Here is a 20,960-nt window from a genome sequence, read left to right as displayed (position 1 = left end):
AGCCAATATTCGGCTCCGACTCGGTCGATACTAAAGCTTGAGAGCTTTTACTGGCTCGAGGCTAACCCCTATCCCATGGTGCCTCACGGCAATTCCCCAGATCTTGTTTGCAAGAAAGCAATAAGTACCTAATAGTTATGAAACTATCAGTAACTGTGTACATACAGACAGAACATCGTGTAACATTATCCATGCCAGGTGGACAACAACTACAACCAGGTCAGACAGCGTAAGTATAGTCCACCAGATCCTCCAGGAACAGGAAAGGGGCAGGAGGGAGGGACGCAAAAATGTAGGTGAGATGGACTACAAACATGGAACGTTATGGTAAGTACATAACTTCTTTATGTTATGTAGTCCTACCTCGCCGTAATTCTTGCTGGATGGGACAGAGTCCTTAGCATCTTTATCCCGGGTGGTTCAAGCAAAGAGACTCTTCAGCACAGTGGACCCAAAGGATGACCTGTCCTGGGAGGCCAAATCCAATTTGTAATGAGTGACAAAGGTATGTGGGGTCTTGCTCAAGTAGCTGCTGCACAAATAGTATCAATTGGGAGCCTAGATCTAAAGGCACAAGAAGTTTATACTGCCCTTGTAAAGTGACCTTTTACTTTGTTGGGTAACTGTTTGCAAGCAGTCTGATAAGCAAAATAAATGCAATCTGAAAGCCATTTTGAGAGGGTAACCTTAGAAACAGGGAAGCCTTTATTTCTGTCTGAAAAGGAAACAAATAATTGATTTGATTTTCTAAATTCTTTAGTCCTGTGTAGGTAAAACCTGAGAAATCTGTGGACGTCTAACTGGTGTAGCCTGTAATCAGATTTATTAGAATGATTTGGAAAAAACACTGATAGCTCAATAGTAGTGTTAAGATTATGTTCTGAACATACCTTGAGAAGAAAGGAAGGGTTAGTCCTAAGTGAGACTCTAACCTTGCGGAAAACAATGTAAGGGGGTTGAGTAGTAAGAGCTTGCAATTCTGAGACTCTCCTAGCAGAAGTTATAGCTACTAAAAATAGTGTTTTCCAAGATAATAATTTCAGATCCGATGAAGAAAAGGGTTCAAAGGGGGAAGAAATTAAGGATGTGAGAACTAAGTTTAGGTCCCAGTGTTCTGGTGGCTGTTTGATTGGAGGCCTAAGAAGGAGAACTCCCTTCAAAAAGGTTTTGCACAAGAAGTGGGACATGATGGGATTTCCCATATAGCCAAAATGGTAATTAGAGATGGCAGCTAACTGAACTCTAACCATAGCAGCCGCAGCTCCTTCATGAAAGATGGACGCAAGGAAGGACAAAATAGATTCTATAGGAGCTGTACAGGGATCTAAGCCTTGGTTTACAGCCCAAATAGAGAACCTTTTCCATTTGCTGGAATATAATTTCCTAGTGGAAGGCTTGTGGGAAGAAATCAGAATGTGTTTGACTGAAGGTGAGAGGGAAACACACCAGGCTATTCGTGGAACTGGAGCAGCCATGCTGTCAATTTTAGGGTCTGGATGGTAGGATGGAACTGCCCCGATTGATGAATCAGGAGGTCCGGAGATGGTTCCAGAATCCATGGTTCCCCCAAGAGGTAGGGTTACAGGAAGGGAAACCAGACTTGACGAGGCCAGTAAGGAGCAATGAGGATCAGGGTGTTTTGCTTTCTGTATCACTTTTGGAATGAGAGGAAAAGGTGGGAAGGCATAAAGGAGTCCCAGAGGCCAATCGTGGAGAAGAGCATCCCTGGGAGACATCCCCGGATGGGGAATTAGGGCACAGTAGCTGCTGCATTTGGTGTTCAGGTGTATGACGAATAGGTCGCAGCAAGGCTGGCCTCATCTGCAAAAGATCTCTTTCGCAACTTCTGAATTCAGGGACCACTCATGAGGCATGAGAATTGCTCAACTGAATTTGTCTGCTATCACATTGGACTTCCCGGGATGTGCGTTGCTACCAGAAAGCGTTGAGTGCCCATCGCCCATTTCCAAACTCTTAAGGCCTCTCGGCAAAGCGGGTAAGATTTGGCTCCCCCTTGTTTGTTTATGTACCACACGACAGACATGTGGTCTGATTGAATCGCAATTGTCCCGGTGGGAAGAGAACTGTGAACTGCTTGCAACACATATAGCACCACTCTCATCTCCAGAACACTGATGTGCAAGTGGCTCTCGTGCTTCTGCCAAGTACCTTGGACCGTCATTCCCAGATAATGCCCCTCCCACCCTATCTGGGAGGCGTCTGTTGTCAAAACTGCATTTTCTTGAGGAGGAACAAGTGGACGACCTAAGAGAAGTTGTTCCGTATGCAACCACCATGTCAAATCTTTCTTGCAGGTGTTTGTGATGAGAATCTGATGAGACGGGAAGATCCTGCATTGACCAAATAGTAGCCACTGAAGTACTCTCATGTGCAGACAGGCTAAAGGAACTAATAGAATGGAGGAAGCCATAGTCCCTGGGACCTGAAGGATTACCCTGGCCTGAACTTTGTGACTCTAGCAAACATCTGACTTGGGTGTGCAATGATTCTACTCTTTGTGGTGTTAGTCTTGCTATCATGGTGGTTGAATCTATTTCTGAGCCTAAGAATACAATGTGCTGCGATGGAGATAAGGCTGATTTTTTTAGGTTTACTCTGATGCCTAATCTGGCGCACAAGGATAGAGTCTCGTCCCTGGTTCTGATCAGTTGATGCTTGGTGGTAGCAGTGAGGAGCCAATCTATGTATGGAAACACCTGGAATCCTTGACGTTTCAGGTACCACTGCCATGCATTTGGTGAACACTCTGGGGGCTGTAGTGAGGCCAAAGGGCAGTGTTCGAAAATGAAAATGACTGGCTCCCAGCCGAAAGCATAAGTGTCTTCTGGAGCGCCTGTCCATTTTGATGTGGTAGTACGCGTCCTGAAGATCTATTGAGCACATCCAAATGTATTTCCTGATAAAGGGAAATATCAAATGCAGTGATCATTCGGAATTTCGATTTCTTTACAGACTTGTTGAGTTTGCTGAGATCTAGAATTGAACTCCAGTCCCTGTCTTTTTTGGAACTAAAAAGAATCATGAGTAAGTTCCGGATCCTATTTGCCCTGTGGGGACTTATTGGATGACTCTTTTTCGCAGCAACGAGATGACCTCTGATGTTGCACGGTCTAGTTGAATGGGTGGCACGTCTGGAAGAGACCGGTTTACCGGGGGATCGGAAACAAAGGGAATCAGTTAACCTTTGGATATTATGGTTGTACCCAACAATCTTGTGAAATGTTTCGCCAGGTACTTGGGTACAGCAACAGACCACCCCGAATGCCTCCAGAGACAGACAGTCGGGCAACCCCTCAGGGGCGATGGAAGGGACAATCAGAGAAAGTTTCTCTATCTCCCTGGTGGTGCAGACCTCCTCTGCCACAAGGACAGCGTCTTCCGTTATATCCTCCCCCTCTGCTCCTAGGGGAGGGTTGAACTTGTGCTGGAGGGAAACCATTTTGGGATTTACAGAACCACATTTTCCCTCCTGTTTGACCCTTGGGATAGAGTCTAAAAGGAAGGGAGAAACGGACTCAAACAGCAAATAAGGTTTTCCCTTCCTGCTCGCACCTGGTCAAGGTCTCTTTCACCTGAGGTCCAAAAAGAGTTGAACCATCAAAGGGGACATTGGTGAAGGTAGACTTAAAGGATTCCATGAAGTTACAAAGATGCATCCAAGAATGTCTCCTAAGAGAGATTCCTGCTCCAGCTGCCCTGCTTGCTCCATCCACTGCATAGGAAATCAGCCTCATGGAGGAGTTAGCTATCGATGTAAGGGTGGACAGCTGTGCAGAAAACTTATCCGTGGATCCCGAAGCTACTGAACCCTGAAAGGCATCTCCAACTCCTTCAGGAGATCTCTCTGAAGTCGAGTAAAATGGGAAAGGTAATTCAGCGATCTTAAGGTAAATGCTGAAGAGAAGGTACGCTTTCCATACCTAACCATCATCCTGGACTCCTTGTTAGGAGGATGGACATTGGAAGATGTCTTGCACAACTCCTTCTTGGTGGCCGCTGCTACCAACATAGCATCAACAGGAACCCCTTTGGAAAGAAAAGACTTATCTTCTGGTGCAGTCATAAATTTGTTTGGCCTCCTCAGGACAGGCTCCACTGTGTATGGGGAGGTCCAGGCTTTCCGCGATATGACCCCAAGAGCTGGTCATAAGGAGGTGGAAGGTCGGGAACCAAAAGCCTCAAGATACACTGATTTGTCCTCAGTAGGGTTAGAGGTCTTCAAATCACCCCTCTGTCTAAGGATTCCCAGGATGTCAGAAAAGGAGACATCCTCAGAGGGGGATCTAGGGGACCCTACTGACTCCTCCAAATCAGTGTCAGACGTGACAGACTCAGGTGAGTCAACATGCTTCTTCTTACAAAATCTCTTCTGAGGGAGCTCTCCAATGGGATAATCTGGGGAGGTCACGGAAGAGGGGGGCACCTCCAATGGGAGCTGCTTGAGTCTCTGGTTCCCTACGCTGTGGGGGTGAGGAGACAGATGGTCGGCTCCGAGCAAGGGGGAATGGCTTCGAAGCAGATATGGGAACCAAGCTGAGTCGAACCAAAGCACCAAGAGGGAGGGTCGGTTCCGAAGAAAACCCAGGTTGACTATCCCCCTCGGAGTTGACTCGAGAACGTCGGCTCCCAGATCCCTCTGCTCCAGACCGAGCCACTGAGGATAGACTTATCGGTTCCGAGGAAGCAGGAAGAATTCTCAGAACCGAAGGATCCAACATCAAAGAACTGAAAGTGATTGGCTACGAGAGCGAAGCAGTCAAGGAGGAGCAGTGGATTGCAAAAGGGTCGGCTCTGAAGCCTTTGGGTCCGGAGGGGCCAATTTTCTTGCCAGAGCCGGGTCAGAAAGCAACCTTTTCACCACCCGCTCGATGTCCTCATCTGAGTGTCCTGGAAGATCAGGTGGAGACAGAAGGAGAAAGCCTCCTCTCCAAATTAGGAGATCTCAAAGTAGGTGAGACAGGGTCGATATCAGGTAACTGTCTCTGTACCGAAGGTTGCCTCAGCACCGAAGAGACCGACAGCACAGAGACAGAAGAGGCGACTCGGAGCCAGAAAGTACAGTTGTGTACATTTATCATAAATGTAGATGTTCGAGTGTATTCACTGTTGCAGTCATTACATTTGGGTAATCTGCTGGCAGGTTGCCCTCAGTCGGCCTGAATAACAAAGCCTTGGGTCCTGCGTCAGTTGCTGTCTCTTCTTCCATGACGTCAGGGGTATAAAACATGCAGCCGACGCCATTTTATTCAGTTTTTCTTGCCCCCAGATGTCAGGTGCCCCCCCCAAATGGGGAGCAAAAAAAAAATATATATATATAAACAGTAAATATATAAACATGCACTTTCAGAAACATAAACTTTACCTTCATCTAAAAGCAAATACACCACAAAGGCTTTTGTGTATAGTGAAGGAAAGGAAAGATATAGAAAGGGGATGCCGGGTGGGTAACCCAGACTGCAACAGTGAATACACTCAAACATCTACATTTATAGCAAGTGTACACAACTGCACTATGTTCTTACATACATTTGGGTAGAATCCCAAAGCTATAGATGGGAGGATGGAGCTAAAAAGCATTAGGAGCGGCTATAAGGCCCTGCAGAACTGCAGTGGCAAAGCCTGCCCTGGATTTGGAGAAGAGAGGCAAATGATAAAGCTTTGTGAAGGTATGAACAGAGCTCCAATCAGCAGCTTCTAGAATGTCTTTGGTAGGAACTCCTCTGAGAAAAGCTGCTGAAGTAGAGGCAGCTCTGGTGGAATGTGATCTGATCACCTTGGGCACAGGTTTACCATGTTGCTAGTAGCAGAAACGAATGCAGTGGCTTATCCACTTAGAAATAGTCTGCTTTGATATAGCCTTCCCCTCTGATCCTGCGGCAAATGCTACCAGTAGTTGCTCAGACTTTCTTAGAGATTTGGTCCTGTTCAAGTAGAATCTCAGTTGTCTGTGTACATCCAATGAATACAGAATCCGCTCCCCCTTGTTCTGCGGATTTGGGTAAAAAGTTGGCAGGTGGATGGTCTGGTTAAGAGCCACACTGGATACCACCTTAGGCATAAAAGAAGGATTGGTCCTGAGGGACACCCTGTCCAGGTAAAACATAATAAAAGGCTCCACTGCCATGAGAGACTAGTTCTGAAACCCTTCTTGCTGAAGTGACTGCCAAGAGAAAAGCTGTTGTCCAGGATAGAAATTTTATATCCGCAGTAGATGCTGGATCAAAAGTTGGCAGAGTGAGTTTTTCCAGCACAAAACTGAGGTCCCATGCAGGAGTTGGTGATCTTCTGGAGGCCTTAAATTTTTGGCCCCTCTAAGATACTGTTTAAGCAGAGGATGAAAAAAGAGGGGAGGCTCTGTGTTGTAATGAGCCGAGATGGCAGAGGCATGGATTTTTATTGAAGAAAAATATAGGCCCTTGTCAAGCATCTCAGTCAAATATTGTAAAATCTGAGGAATATTGGGCTTTGCTGTGTCTGTTCCTTGTGCTTGGTTCCAAGCACAGAATCTCTTCCATTTATCAGCATAAGATTTTCTAGTACTAGGCCTTCTGGCTTCCAAAATGACATCCCTCACAGATTTACTGAGAGGTGTTTGAATAATTAGTTGATCAGCCATGCTGCAAAATTCAGAGTTTGGAGCCAAGAGTGCAGAATTTGATAGTTCTGCTGAGACAGTAGATGAGGTATTTGAGGCAAGTACCATGGATGAAGCGGAGACATATTCCTTAGAAGTGGGTACCAGTGCTGGTGAGGCCAGTCTGGAGCAACTAGTATCATTTTTGTTTTTTCCTGTCTGACTTTTACTAATACCTTAGAGAGTAGAGGCATAGGGGGGAAGGCATAGACTGATAGGTTTTTCTAGCTGAAGGATAGGGCATCCACTTTCCATGCTTTTTTGTGACGAGTTCTTGTGCAGAATTTGTCCAACTGATAATTTTGGGAAGAGGCAAATAGATCCATGTCTAGGCTCCCCCATTTCTGTGTTAACATGCTGAGGATTTGTGGATCAAGTTTCCATTTGTGCGGGTCCATAAGATTTCTGCTTAGGTCATCTGCCAGAGTATTTTGCTTTCCTGGTAGGAAGTGAGCTTGAAGATGTATTTGGTAAGTCAAGGCTGTGTTCCACAAGGCCATGGCTAGTCTGCAAAGGGGGTAGGAGTGGGTACCCCCCTGCTTGTTTTTGTACCACATAACTGTGGAGTTGTCCATCTTTATAAGTAGTTGTCCTGGATGAAGTAAGTCCTTGAAGGCTGTCAGAGCATTCTGAACAGCTAGCATATCTTTCTGGTTGATATGCAGATGCATTTGGTTTGGGCTCCATTTGCCCTGAATGCATCTCCCTGCCAGGTGGGCCCCCCAAGCATAGTCTGATGTGTCTGTAGTTAGGGTTTGGATGGCAGGGGGTAGAGTGAATGACAGTCCCTTGTTTTGGTGACATGTCTCTGCCCAGCAAAGAAACTCCTGTTGTAGGCAGGGAATGAGAGGAATCAATGTTTCCAGACTTTAACAATGTTGACTCCATAAACTTTTTAGGTACCATTGAAGTTTCCTCATATGCAGTCTTGCATATGGAATTAGTAGAGTGCAGGATGCCATGAACCCCAAAGCCTGCAGAATTTGTCTTGCAGATAACTGGGTTTTTGTTGCCATTTGTTTGAAGTATGTTGTCAGTTGCCTTTGTTTGTCTGGCGTAAGGTAAGCCATCTGGGCAGTTGTATTCAAGCTTGCACCCAGGAATGTAATTATTTGAGAGAGTACCAGTTGTGATTTCTTTTCGTTTATGGTGTACCCTAGGCATGCTAGAAGCCTTTTTGGAAACGCCAGATGTTTAAGAAGAGTGTCCTTGTCCACTGCTTGAATGAGACAGTCGTCCAAATAAGGATAAATTTGAATGCTTCTTTGTCTTCAGGAAGCAATTATTGGTGCCAGGCATTTTGTAAAGATCCTGGGCACAGTAGATAAGCCAAATGGCAGTGCAGAGAATTGGTAATGCAAAAAACCTGCTTTGAAGCGGAGGTATCTTCTGCATGATTCCCTTATTGGGATATGCAGGTATGCCTCTTTTAAGTCTAGAGTTACTAACCAAGCATTCCTGCCTAGCACAGGCAGTAGCTGTTGTAAAGTCAGCATTTTGAATTTTGGAATGTCCAGGAATGTGTTCAAAATTGATAATTCCAGTATTGGACGCCATGAATTGTCTTTTCTGGGTACCAGGAAAAGTCTTGAATAAAAACCTTGTCCTTTTTCCTTTTCTGGTACCGGTTGAATAGCCCCCATATCCATGAGGGACATGACTTGTTTCTGGGCCTCTGCCCACTGGTTCTGTGGTAGATCTGGCCATCCATTTGGAATTGGCAAAGTATGGAAATTAAATCTCTACCCCTGGGATACTATGTTTAATACCCACTTGTCCTGGGTAATTAACTGCCAATTTTCAGCATAAAGTGCTAGTTTTCCCCCCAAGGGGGCTGCCAAAAGATAAGTGCTTGGTGATGGTAGAGAAAAGTCATTTAGACTGCTTACTGTAGGGTTGTGCTTTGGTTCCTCCAGATTTGGAGGTGCAGGTACCCCATTGCATTGACCTGCAAGAACCCTGTGATTGGTATCTGGAGCCTTTTGAGCGTCTGGATTTGCCCCGAGTGGCTCTGTCGGACACAGGAAAGGACTAATTTTTAGTAGGCCAGTGTCTACTGAAGCTGGGTGGCTGTACTTGCTAGAAATCTTTTACAGTTTGCATAGATTTAGCTTTGTCTTCCATTTTCTTTAAAACCTCTTCTGCCTTATTACCAAACAGAGTATCATGCTGCAAAGGCGCATCCAACAATTTAGCTTTAACATGATCAGGCAGATTTTGCTCCTTGAGCCAGGCATGCCTTCTAATCACAGATCCAGTAACGGCGGCCCTCCAAGAGGTCTCCAAGGAATCAAAACCACATCGCAAAGTATTCTTTCCAACTTGTTCTGCTGAATGCAATAATTCTTGTAACTCTTTATTTTCCACACAATCAGAAATCAACATAATTTTCTGTTTCAGTAAGCCCATAACATGCTGTTGATATTTAAGCATATGAAACTGGCAGTTTAAAGTCCTTATTGTCAAGGTTGCAGACGTATAAACCTTCTTACCCCATCTACCCAGCGCCCTGGAATCTCTATCAAAAGGGGTAGGATTCTTGGCTGTAGAGGCTTTTACACCCTTGGGACTCTCAGAAATAGTTTCAGGATCAGCAGCAAGATTTTTGAAAAGAAATTTGTGGGAGTCAGGAACCCTGTAATATCTGTCTGGCTTACTAGGAGCCGGAGGCAGGGAATCAGGAGCCATGCTTGATTCCGAGAAAGTACAGTTGTGTACACTTACCATAAATGTAGATGTTTGAGTGTATTCACTGTTGCAGTCATTACATATGGGTAATCCTGCTGGCAGGTTGCCCTCAACCGGCCTGAATTCTAAAGTATCGGGTCCTGCGACTGCTGCTGTCGCCCCTTCCCTGACGTCAGGTCATCAGGGGTATAAAAGAAGTAGCCAACGTCATTTTCTTCAGTTTTTCTTGCCCCAGATGTCAGGTGCCCCCAAAAAGGGTAGGCAAATTTTATATAAATACACCAAAATAAAGTTTACCTTCATCTATAAGCAAATACACCACACAGGTAGTATAAATCAGAGAAGAAAAGGTAAGATCCAAAAGAAACAAAGGGGGAAGGCGGGTGGGTAACCTGGTCTGCAACAGTGAATACACTCGAACATCTACATTTATGGTAAGTGTACACAACTGTACTATGTTCTTCCTGTTTCACTGTTGCAGTCATTAACATTGGGTAGAGTCCCAAAGCTATGGTTGGGAGGCTGGAACTAGACAGCAGTAGGGGCGGCTATGAGGCCCTGCAGAACTGCAGTGGCAAAGCCTGCCCTGGATTTAGAGTAGAGTGGCAGATGACAATGCTTTGTAAAGGTGTGCACTGAACTCCAAGTAGCCGCCTCTAAAATGTCTCTGGTTGGTACTCCCCTGAGAAAGGCTGCTGAAGTGGCTGCAGCTCTGGTGGATTGAGGCCTAATTCCCTTAGGCACTGGCTTGGTGTAAGTAGCAGAAACGAATGCAGTGTCCTAACCACTTAGAAATAGTCTGCTTTGAGATATGCTTTCCTTGTGATCCTGCAGTATATGCCACTAGTAATTGCTCTGTCTTCCTGAAAGCTTTGGTTCTGTCGAAGTAAAATCTAAGCTGTGTATGTCCAAAGAATGCAGAATTCTCTCCCCCTTCTTCTGTGGATTTGGGTAAAAGGTAGGCAGGTGGATGGCTTGGTTAAGCGCCACACTGGACACTACATTAGGCATAAATGTTGGGTTTGTCCTCAGGGAGACCCTGTCTGGATGAAAAATGATGAAAGGTTCCACAGCCATGAGCGCCTGTAGCTCTGAAACTCGTCTTGCAGAAGTAATTGCTAAGAGCAGCGCTGTTTTCCAAGATAAAAACTTCATGTCAGCAGTAGCCATTGGCTCAAAAGAAGGAAGGGTGAGTTTTTTCCAAGACATAGTTGAGGTCCCATGCAGGTATTGGTAGTCTCCTTGGGGGCCTTAAATTGTTGGCTCCTCTGAGGTACTGCCTTAATAAACGATGAGAAAAAAGTGGTGGCTCTGTATTGTAATGAGCCAAAATGGCAGAGGCATGAATTTTGATTGATGAAAAAGATAGGCCTTTGTCCTGCATCTCAGTTAAGTATTGCAAAATCTGAGGAATATTTGGTTCCGCTGTATCAGTTCCTTGTGCCTGGTTCCAGGCACAGAATCTCTTCCATTTTCCAGCATAAGACTTTCTAGTACTAGGCCTTCTGACTTCCAGAATGACATCCATCACAGCTTTACTGAGAGGTGTTTTTTGTATGACTACATTATCCGCCATGCTGCCAAGTTTAGTGACCTGAGTTGGCTGTGCATGATCTGATTGTTTTGCTGGGACAGTAGTCGAGGTATATGAGGTAAGGTCCAAGCTGGGTATAAGAGGCGTGGCCAGTCTGGGGCAATCAGTATCATCCTTGGTTTCGCCTGTCTGACCTTTAGGAGCACCTTGGGGAGGAGACTCAGTGGAGGAAAGGCATATACTGACAGGTTTTTCCAACTGAAAGAGAGGGCGTCCACTTTCCATGCTTGTCTGTGATAAGTCCTTGTGTAGAATCTTTTTAGTTGGTAATTGAGAGGGGAGGCAAATAGATCTATGTCCGGGCATCCCCATTTCCTTATCATGCTGAAGACTTGTGGATCCAGCTTCCAATCGTGGGGATTCATGAGGCTTCTGATTAGTTCATCTGCCAGATTTTTTTCCTTTCCTGGCACGAATTGTGCCTGCAGATGTACTTGGTAAATCAAAGCTGTGTCCCACAAGGTCATGGCTAGTCTGCAAAGGAGGTAAGAATGTGTGCCCCCCTGCTTGTTTATGTACCACATGACCGTGGTGTTGTCTGTCTTTATCAGTAGTTGTCCCGGATGAAGTAGGTCCTTGAAGGCTGTCAGTGCATTTTGAACAGCTAACATCTCTTTTTGATTGATATGTAGATGCACTTGGTTTGAGGACCATGTGCCCTGAATGCATCTTCCTGCCATGTGGGCTCCCCAGGCATAGTCTGATGCATACGTTGTTAGTGTCTGCCTGGCTGGTGGTAATGTGAATGGCTGTCCCTTGTTCTGGTGACAAGCCTTTGCCCACCATTGAAACTCCTGTTGCAGGCAGGAAAGAGAGTAATGACTGTTTCCAGGCTGTGACAATGTTGAGTCCAAACACTTTTTAGGTACCATTGAAGTTTCCTCGTATGCAGTCTTGCATATGGAATTAGTAGGATGCAGGATGCCATGAAGCCCAAAGTCTGCAGAATTTTTCTTGCAGATAACTGGGCCTTTGTTGCCAACATTTTGAAATAGGTAGTCAGTTGCCTTTGTTTGTCTGGCGTGAGATAAGCCATCTGGGCAGTTGTATTCAAGCTTGCACCCAGGAATGTAATCTCTTGTGAGGGTACATGTTTTGATTTCTTTTTGTTGACTGTGTACCCTAGGCATGTTAGAAGTCTTTTCACGAACGCCAGTTGTTGAAGAAGAATGTCCTTGTTCTCTGCTTGAATGAGACAGTCGTCCAAGTAAGGACATATTTGTATTCCTCTTTGTCTGCAGAATGCAATTACTGGTGCCAGGCACTTTGTAAAGACCCTGTGCGCAGTAGATAAGCCAAAGGGCAGTGCAGAGAATTGGTAATGCATTGAACCTACCTTGAATCTTGGGTATCTTCTGCATGGTTGTCTGATTGGAACATGCAGGTATGCCTCTTTTAGGTAGAAAGTCACAAGCCAAGCATTCTTGCCCAGCATGGGCAGAAGCTGCTGCAAAGTCAACATTTTGAATTTTGGAATATCCAGGAAAGTGTTCAGAATAGATAGGTCCAGTATATCGGCCTCCAGGCCTTGTCCTTTCTGGGTACCAAGAATAGTCTTGAGTAAAAACCTTGTCCCTGGTCTTGCTCTGGTACTTGATGAATGGGCCCCATGTCCATGAGGGATGAGACTTGTTTTTGTGCCTCTGCTCATTGATTTTTTTGGCAGATCTGGCCAGCCGTTTGCCTTTGGCAGAGTATGGAAATAGAACTTGTAGCCTTGTGACACTGTTTAGAACCCACTTGTCCTGGGTTATGATGTGCCAAATTTGAGCAAAAAGTTCTAATTTTAACCCCTAAGGGTGCTGCCAGAAGTTAAGTGCTTGGTGCAGGCAGCGGGGAAGTCATTGAGACTGTTTTCTGTATGTTTGTGATCTATCTTCTCCAGCTTTGGAGGGAGAAGCACCCCATTGCTTGGGCCTGTAAGAACCTTGCGCCTGGGATCAACCCCTAGGGAGTCTGGGTCTGCCCCTTTGAGGTCTGCCTGACACAAGAAAGGACCAATTTTTTGTAGGCCAGTGTCTACTAAACCTAGGTGGCTGTACCTGTAAAAAATCTTTGACAGTTTGCATAGATTTAGCTTTGTCCTCCATTTTCTTTTAACACCTCTTCTGCCTTAACACCAAAGTATCATGTTGTAAAGGTGCATCTAGTAATTTAACTTTAACATGGTCAGGCAGATTTTCTTCCTTTAACCAAGCATGCCTCCTAATTACAGAACCCATAGCTGTGGCCCTGCAGGAGGCCTCCAAAGAATCAAAACCACATTGCAAGGTATGTCTTCCAACTTGTTCTGCTGCATACAATAAATTCTGCATTTCCTTGTTTTCTGCACATTCAGAAGTTAACAGCATTTTCTGTTTAAGTAATCCCATGACATGTTGCTGATACTTAAGCATATGAAATTGACAGTTTAAGGCCCTGACTGCCAAGGTTGCAGATGTATAAACCTTTTTTCCCCATCTGTTCAGTGCCCTTGAATCTCTGTCAGAGGGGATAGGATTTTTTGCTGTTGAGGCCTTAACTCCCTTTGGGCCCTGTGAAATGGTTTCGGGATCAGCAGCAGGGTTTCTAAGTAAAAATTTATGCGAGTCAGGGACCCTGTAATATCTGTCAGGCTTACTGGGAGCTGGAGGTAAGGAGTCAAGCTTGACTCCGAAAACACATCATCCACAATGTCTAAAACAGGGGGAATGGCTAAAGGCTTGTGCTGAGGGAGAAGGAAATCCCTGAGCCTCTTTTTTGATTCTGAGATGTCTTGACTCTCCCAGTGAAAATGCTCCCTCAAAGTATGCAAGGTTTCTTCAAATGAATAATCCTCAGGAGGAGATGCAGATGGAATAGACTCCTCGGCATCAGAATCCTCATAGGGAGGCATAGATAACTCCTGATCAGAAGAGGAATCAGGAGAAATAGAAACCTGATCTGAAGATTCATAATCAGTGTCTTGCCTAGGCCTCTTATCTGGAGGGGGATGGGTACCCCTGATCAAGGTAATAAGGTCTTCAGCTATTTTGATCATCTGTTTTTTTGGCATAAAGGCCTGTGCATGTGGCTCATGCGTCGGTTTTTTAGTTTTAGAAGTTGCTTCTGTCTTTGGTTTTGCAGCTGTCGTCGGTTTGATATACAAATGTTGAGGTCTGAAAACACCCTCAGAAGCCAGTGCCTGCTCGGTGGCTCCGGACCCATCTGAGGGAGATACATCCGTCGCTCCAATACCTTGAGTATGTTGTGGCATGCCAGACTCCACATGGGTGTCGGTAGAGGCCTGCGACTCGAAGGTAGCAGGTATCGGGGCTGCAAAAGCACCTCACTGAGTACCATCGAACCGGCGACTGGCAGTTTTGGATCTCGACTGTCTTTCTCTGTCCTTTTCTTTGCGGTTTTTATGTACTCCGGTAGTCGGATTGCTATCCGACGACATTTCTGGGTAGTTAAATCCGTTTCCAAAATACTTTGATGCAAAAATATACAGACGCTTAATAGCGCGTTGGTTAAATCTAGCACAAAACCGACAGCCAGGCACGTTGTGATCAGGGCCTAGGCAAAGAATACAGTATCAATGGAAATCCTTATGAGGTATTTGCTTCCCACAAGTAATACAATTATTAACTTTTTCTGACATCGGTAAAAAGCAAGAAAAAAAGTTTCCCCAACGGGGTACTTAGCTTTAGTGAAGACTTCGGTTCTGAAACTCAAACTCGAATATTTCAGTAGTTAGCCGACCGGCACTTGCGAAATGCTTCTGCTTCGGGCACCGCGCGGCAAGAAAGACTAAAGAAAATGGCGTCGGCTGCATGTTTTATACCCCTGACGACCTGACATCAGAGAAGAGGAGATGGCAACCGACGCAGGACCCAAGACTTTGGAATTCAGGTCGACTGAGGGCAACCTGCCAGCAGATTACCCAAATGTAATGACTGCAACAGTGAAACACGAAGAACATCCAAGATGTTCTCCTCCAAAACTCTACAACAGAAGGAAGAAACTGTTGCAGAAAAAGGTGATGTCCCAAGACTGGAAAAACTCCCTTATTAGCCTCAACAAAAAGTTGAAATCCCTTATCAAATCCTCTAAAGCCAGCTATGAAGGCAGAATTGAGGCAGACACTAAAAACAATCACAAAGCCTTCTATAGCTATATCATGAACCTCCACGGCAACACCCAGATTTGCTCTGAGTTACTGCACAATCGTACCTCCTATATTGAGCCATCAGATATTGCCAACATACTGACCGAAAGATTCAGTGCCAACTTTACCCCTGTCTCCCTCCTAAAGGAACAATCACAATACCGGAAGAATGCCAGGCACCCAGCATTAATGCAGCACAGGTTAAAGCTGCATTGTCCAAGGCCAAGAATACAGCTTCCATGGGACCCGATAATATCCCTGGCTGTGTTTTACATGAATTACAATGTGAACTGGCACCACATCTGTGCGCCCTGTTCAGTCACAGCCTCACCTCAGGCTTTGTCCCTACCAAATGGTGCACTGCTACAGTTATCCCTCTCCATAAAGGGGGAGCAATTACAGACCCTGGGAATTATCGGCCCATTAGCCTGATGAGTCTGATATATAAAGCTATAGCGCATCATCATGGACCTGATTAACAAAGATATAAGAAATCTCCAAACTCTAGACCCCATGCAATTTGGCTTTGTGAAAGGGAGATCTTGGTTCCTCAACCTGGCTGACTTCTTTGAGTCAGTCACTAGGGCTGTGGATGAAGGTAAGGCAGTGCCATATAGACTACCTTGATCTGGCCAAGGCCTTTAATACCATTCCTCACTCAGATAAACTCACCAAACTAGGCATCAACCCTTATATCTCTAGGTGGGTTGCAAACTGGCTCACAGATAGAACCCACAGTGTGAAAGTAGCGGACTCCAAGTCAGACTGCCGACCAGTCATGAGTAGAGTCCCACAGGGATCGGTCCTGGGTCCTCTCTTGTTTGGCATCTACTTCTCAGAAGTCCAGGCCAACACAAAGGGACTTTGGCTGACCAAGTTTGCAGATGACTGCAAACTGGGAGCCATTAACTCCCCAAGTGATACCGACATCCTACAGAAAGACCTCACTGAGACCAATGACTGGTGTCAAAACCATGGCCTTAAGCTTAATGCCAAAAAATGCGTCATCATCCCCTTTGGTAAAAACGCACTTCCCACTAATTACAACATCGATGGAAGCCCAATGAACACTGAAGGCATTTTAAGAGATCTGGGGACGCAACCTCTCCTTCGACCACCACATTGCCACTGTGGTCAGAAAGTCCTATAATGCACATCTCATTACGAAGGGTTTTGCACCCAGAAAGAACGAGGTCATTGTCTCTCTCTACTCTTCCCTCATTAGATTAATCATCGAGTATAATGCCCCATTTTGCATGTACCTCACTAGACATCTGCAACAGCTGGAGAGGCCACAGAAGTATCTCACAAAGAGGATCCTAGGCATTAAACACATGTCCTACACAGACAGACTCAAAAGACTCCAGCTATTCTCTGTCTCATATCACCTATTTAGAGGCGATCTCTGCTTGACTTACAAAACCATGTCTGACTCAGCTCTGTTAGAAATGCTACATCTAAAGAAATCCCAATCCCTCCGCACCACACGCTCCAGAGACCTCAACCTCATTACCACAATCAACAGAACATGTTGGAGGGACAGGTTCCTCACCCAGAGACTGCCCATGCTCTTGAATTACTTCCCATACATTGTCAAGCAGAGCACCTCGCTGTCCCTCAAACAGAAATCTTGTTGAGTGGATGGGTAATAGGAAGTTCACCCCGGGGATCATTCCAGTGGCTCTACTTGATAGAGGCACTGGGAACCAACAACGGGGCAGCACGATGCCAGGACACTTCTATGGGCTAGGCTTGTAAAGGCTTCAGGGCCATTAGCCTAGTACACACCTATGAACCTATTAAGACTTTTTGCCTGTAGGCAAGGTGACAAATTTCATTATGGCTGGATGAAGTACAACTGCCGTAGAAAAGGCCTCTAAAGCAGTTTTTTAATGTGGTACCCCTCCAAAAGAATGTGTCAAGATCATCTCAGGATGTCTTAACCAAGTTAATTTACAGCAGTACTGAATGAAGTGTATGCCGCAGTGGTACAGTGGTAGCATTGTTACCTCACAGCAAGAGGTTCTCCCGTTCAATTCTTGGCTGGGCTTGGGAGTGCCTTCTGTGTGGAGTCTGCATGTCCTCCCCACGGTTGGGTAGCGTTCAAAAGACATGCGTGCGTAAATGGGCATGCCTTCGTTGAAGGTTGGGCGTCGAGCTGGCATCTCAGCGTTTCGTAAAAATCTACTGCCAATCATTAGCGGACCGGAGTTCCGCTATGGCGACCCCTTACCGGGAAAAAGCAGAAAGACAAACAAACAGTACTGAATGAAGTAACCTAGCCATATTGGTAATAGCAGCATACAAGACAGTCTGCCTTGCTTCCCCCAAAAAGCAACTTCAGACAAACACAAAACATGAAATCAACATAACTAAAGTCTCTTTTGCAAGAAAGCTTGTTCCTTCTCTGCAGGAAGCAAACTGGTGAATGAAGCTGAACTTGTAAACTGCAAACTATGTTACTTAGGAATTAAGGGATCCACTACTATTGCCCAAACCATTGAAAAAAATAAAGTATGAATGCATGATCACAGTGAACAGACACATACATGCATAAACACAAATATAAACGTATCATATAAACCTTCATGTATTTTTGTGCACACTCAAATATGTGCTAAAATGTACAGATGAAACCATACATTCATCAAGGGGGAACAACATCCTTCCACTACTCACACAAAGTTCTCTTAATATCATTAACATTAAATACTAACTTCAAGATCACAGCATATTGAGGTAGACAATATTATGTCACAGAAAGGAAGCCATCACACAGAAAAAAAAAATCAACCCTTGCAGAAAAGTTAAATACTACTGAAATTCTGCTAACCACATTTTTTAGACCACCAACATTCAAAACAGTGGTATTTAGGTAACAAGGCAGTTTCCACAATTAAGAATCAGTTCTCAGGAGAAAAAAAACTCTGAATAACAATGCTGTTAAAATGACAGAAAGCATCTTCGAAATAAAGAATCTGAAAATGTTCATAAAATGAAGCACCTTTTACTCTAAAAATTTACTTCAAGTGAGTACACCTCTGTCTCTACTACCATGGACATAAGAAAACTGCTAGGGATGAGGGCAGCTCTACTCCCTTTTATGGACATGCCTACATCAACATTACCCATAAAGGTGGAAAAAGCCCTCCTGAAGCAGACTTCTTTCTCTGGGAGAAAGAATAGTTGTGCAAAATCTTACCATAACCATAGATGTCCTTTTCTTCCATGTTGCAGTATTCTTGGTGCGGGATTTCTTGCCTCAGGTGACCCGTACGTCGGCTCCTATACAAAAGCTTCAGCTTGGCTGCTATAGTTGCTTGGGATGTCACACATAGGGCCATAAACCAGGGACCTTAAATGTGACGTCTGTGCACACAGACCTCAGAACTTGAAAGCCCAGAAGATCTGTTGAAGTAGAGTAGCAAGTGATAGGATCAGAGAGCCATTTGATGGCTAAACAGGTCATTGGGTAGGATATAACCACCAGGAGACCTAAGACAGGTCAATAATGAGAGAGAGAATAGAGAAGAGGGCTTAGGTGAGTGGGAAGGAATACTGCAACATGGAAGGGAAGGACATCTACGGTTATGGTAAGATTTTACACAACTCTTCTATGTCCTTCTATTCCTATGTTGCAGTATTCTTGGTGTGGGAGAGTACCACAGCTTAGATGGAAGAAAGGGAGGAGGTAGAAGTGTCTGATTCTACAAAGCCCTGCAGAATTGCTCTGGAGAAACCTGCAGGTGCTCTGGAGACACTGTCCAGCTTTTAGTGTTTAGTGAAAGTGCGAATGGTGGACCATGTGGCTGCTTCCAGGATGGATGCAGTGTCCACGCCCTTTAAGAAGGCTTTGGAGGCTGCCACTGCCCTGGTGGAGTGAGCCTTTACTCCCTGTGGGAGTTTCTGCCATGGTGTGAGTAACGCATACAAATTTTTTTTTTAATCCAACAAGCGATGGTTTGTTTGGAGACTGCCTTGCCCAGGGCCCTGGGGTGGAAGGAAACAAAAAGCTGATTTGATTCTCATATGGATTTGGTTTTGTCTAGGTAAAACTTTAACTGTCGGTGAACGTCCAGGGAGTGGAGTATGCTCTCACTTTCATTGGAGGGAGAGGAGAAGAACGTGGGTAGGTGAATAGATTGGTTCAAGGACAGATCATTGACCACTTTACATATAAAGGAAGGGTTGGTTTGTAGAGTTACCCTGCCCTTGTGGAAGGCAGTGTATGGAAGGCAAGCTATTAGAGCCTGCAATTCTGACACCCTCCTGGCTGAAGTAATAGCCACTAGCTGTACTGACTTCCATGTGCGCATTTGCAGAGTAGCTGTATTAGCTGATACAAATGGGGACTGTGAGAGATTTTCGAGAACGAATTTCAGGTCCCAGGGTGGTGGAATGGGTTTTCTTGGTGGTCTGATGTGCAAGACCATTTCTAAGAATAACTTAACATCGAGCCTGGCTAGTGGCAGGCAGGCTGAAATTGCTGAAAGGTGGACTTTCACTGAAGAGTATGAAAGTACCCTCTTAACTAGCTGACACACAAGCAAGAAAGTACAGTTGTGTACACTTACCATAAATGTAGATGTTTGAGTGTATTCACTGTTGCAGTCATTACATTTGGGTTATCTGCTTGCAGGTAGCCCTCAGTCGGCCTGATTATCAAAGTCTTGGGTCCTGCTACGGTTGCTGTCTCATCTTCCATGACGTCAGGTAATCAGGGGTATAAAGCATGCAGCCGATGCCATTACATCAGTTTTTCTTGCCCCAGATGTCAGGTGCCCTCATAATGGGAAGCAATTATATACAAGGTTACACCTCCAAAAAAAAAAGCAAATACACCAGAAAACTTTAAGCATAGTAAGCAAGAATAGAGGTACAGTCAATAGAATTCAGGGGGCTGGAGGGAGGGTAACCAGGACTGCAACAGTGAATACACTTGAACATCTACATTTACGGTAAATGTACACAACTGTACTATGTTCTTCATGTTTCACTGTTGCAGTTATTATATTTGGGTAGATTCCCAAAGCTAAGGAAAGGAGGAGGCAATTTGATAGCATTAGGACCAGCTATAAGGCCCTGCAAGACTGCAGTGGCAAAACCTGCTCTGGATTTAGAAAAAATTGGCAAGTGGTAATGCTTGGTGAAATTATGTACAAGTTGCAGCTTCTAGGATGTCCCTGGTAGGGACACCTCTGAGAAAGGCTGTAGAGGTAGATGCAGCCCTGGTTGAATGTGGTCTTATCCCCTGTGGGGTAGGTTTTCCATGGTGCTTATAGCAGAAATGAATGCAATGGCCTATCCACTTAGAAATGGTTTGCTTTGAAATGGCCTTCCCCTCTGCCCCTGCAGCAAATGTAATCAGCAGCTGTTCAGATTTCCTGAGAGGCTTAGTCCTGTCCATGGAAAATCTAAGTTGTCTGTGCACGTCCAAGGAGTGTAGAATTCGCTCCTCTTTGTTTTGTGGACTAGAAAAGAAGGTTGGCAAATGAATGGATTGATTAAGGGCCACACTGGATACCACCTTGGGCATAAAGGAGGGATTGGTCCAGAGGGACACAATTTCCACATGAAAGATGATGAAAGGCTCCACCGCCATGAAGGCCTGTAATTCAGACACCCATCTTGCTGAAGTGATTGCTAGAAGGAAGGCTGTTTTCCAAGAAAGGAATTTAAACTCTGCATTTGCAGCCGGCTCAAAGGGGAGTAGAGTGAGTTTTTCCAATCCAAAGTTAAGGTCCCAGGCTGGAGTAGGGGCTCTCCTGGGTGGTCTTAAGTTTTTGGCCCCTCTGAGGAATTGTTTCAGCAGTGGATGAGAGAAGAGGGATGGCTCTGTATTATAACGAGCTGAAATGGCCGAGGCATGCATTTTTATGGAAAAGGAAAGGGCC

The 20,960-nt window shown here is 45.1% G+C and overlaps 1 protein-coding gene across 1 annotated transcript in view; it reads right to left on the bottom strand.

Annotated features, from left to right (window-relative positions):
- Positions 1-20,960, bottom strand: part of RICTOR (RPTOR independent companion of MTOR complex 2) — a 3,179,211-nt gene that overhangs the window by 1,316,390 nt on the left and 1,841,861 nt on the right. The window lies entirely within an intron of this gene.

Source organism: Protopterus annectens, chromosome 1.part0 (assembly GCF_019279795.1).
Source record: "Protopterus annectens isolate FY-2018-M chromosome 1.part0, PAN1.0, whole genome shotgun sequence".
Lineage (NCBI taxonomy): Eukaryota > Metazoa > Chordata > Ceratodontiformes > Protopteridae > Protopterus > Protopterus annectens.
This window is presented reverse-complemented; position numbering and strand designations above follow the sequence as displayed.